At 40.4% G+C, this 1,850-nt stretch overlaps 1 pseudogene; it reads right to left on the bottom strand.

Annotated features, from left to right (window-relative positions):
- Positions 1–1,391: 1,391 nt before the first annotated feature.
- LOC113300810 lies at positions 1,392–1,491 on the bottom strand (annotated as a pseudogene).
- Between the last annotated feature and the right edge of the window lie 359 nt (positions 1,492–1,850).

Here is a 1,850-nt window from a genome sequence, read left to right on the forward strand (position 1 = left end):
TCCCTTGTACTTTATTTTTTTGGACTTTGGACTGTAAACTTTGGGACATTATTTTTAAACCCTAATGAAGGGTAGTTTAAATATTAAACTGTTTGCAGAGAAGGACGGTGATTACGATATCACCTCGGCCCCTCAGGTTCACACATGACATAGGAGTCGTGGCCCGAGTCGACTTCAGCGGTTCATCCCTCGTCTGGAACGGGAGGTAAGCTTGTCGAAACACTCGCGAATCCCCTGCTAGCGAGTTACTGTATTCCTTCGTTTGCATATATGTCGAGGAACTGAATACGACTGCTTTAATTTCCTAGTAAAGGGAAAGGACTGGCCATACAAGATAAGGGTTCGGATTTCATCACCGTTCTCTTCTTGCCCGCCTTAGGAAAACGATATTTATCGCGAACCTAAGCTTTAAAATTTGGAATAGAATGAGACCTATAGGGTAACGAGCTTAGTAGGAAAGTCGTTCGAAAAATATTGGTTACCCTTTTAAGCATACTTCGAAATTCATGATCGTTTATGTGAGTTGAATGTGTGACTGCGCCGCCTTGTAATACTGGTGAGGCCTTGGGTATCAAAGCTCCACTGAGCTTCCCTCGCCTCTATTCAACTTACTTTGACTCGGATTGATTCCAGAGGAGTTTGCTTAAATTGTAACGAATTCCCTTTCGAAGGATTAGAAGCTGGTCTAGAAACAATCTAAGTGGAGCCATCATGCTTTTTGTTTGCTAGAAATCCATAGGTTTGTTGTGGTGGAGTCAGCCTTGTTTGTGTTTGCTTAGATATTCCCTTCCTTTTAGGATTTTTCTTTGTATTTTTGTCTTTCTAGTGTATGCCTGAGGTCATTAGAGAGCGGGCTTGGAAAAGAAACACTCTAGGTCGTTTGATTAGTGACAAACCTAGTAGTTCTTCTTGTGAAGGCGGGGAGCTCGAAGACTCTTATTTTGAGAGCCCTGTCTTTGGAAATTTCAGCTTTGAAAACTTGACAATTAGTGAAGAAAGTACTCCTCGTCCTTTGGTAGTGCCAGAAATGGCAACTTTGAAAGATTTGCTAAACCCAACTAGGACCTCTCGTCCGTCTTGTATCAAGTTAGCTGAAACCGAGGCAAATTATGAACTGAAACTTGGGACTTTACAGATGCTCCCAATGTTTTTAGGGAAGGAGAATGAGAACCCCTATTTTCATGTTAGGGAATTTGAGGAAGTTTGTAGTACTCTGAAAATTAAAAACCTAAGTGATGATGCATTGAAACTTAGGTTATTCCCATTTTCCTTAAAAGATAAAGCCAAATCTTGGCTGTATAGTTTGGACGCTGAGTCAATTGAAACCTATGACCAACTTACTTCTGCCTTTATAAATAAGTTCTTCCCAAGGCATAAAACATCGTCTATTAGGACACAAATATGTAATTTTGCCCAACAAGAGGGAGAATCTTTATATAGGTACTTAGAAAGGTTCAATGACTTGATATCTCAATGTCCTCATCATGGTTTGGAGAAGGTTAGGTTAGTTCAGATCCTCTACGAGGGTTTAGATTATTCAACAACAACCATGGTTGAGTCCTTATGCACAGGTGGGTTTGAGAATAAAACTGTTGATGAAGCGATGACATTTTTGAATGAAATCGCCGATAAGACCCAACAATGGGAAAATAGTAGGGAACCCCAGAAAACAATTCTTCTAAGTAGAGGAAATGTTAATAGGGTAGAAGGAACTTATGAGTCAGATGCCAAAATAGCAGCTATAGCCAAAAGGTTAGAAGCCTTAGAATTAGGTCATTCTAGTGGTAGTAGTGGAAGAAATGAGCCTTTTTGGGAAGGCCTTGCTGTTGAAGAGCAAGCCAATGCTCTTT

This window comes from Papaver somniferum, chromosome 7, assembly GCF_003573695.1.
Source record: "Papaver somniferum cultivar HN1 chromosome 7, ASM357369v1, whole genome shotgun sequence".
Lineage (NCBI taxonomy): Eukaryota > Viridiplantae > Streptophyta > Magnoliopsida > Ranunculales > Papaveraceae > Papaver > Papaver somniferum.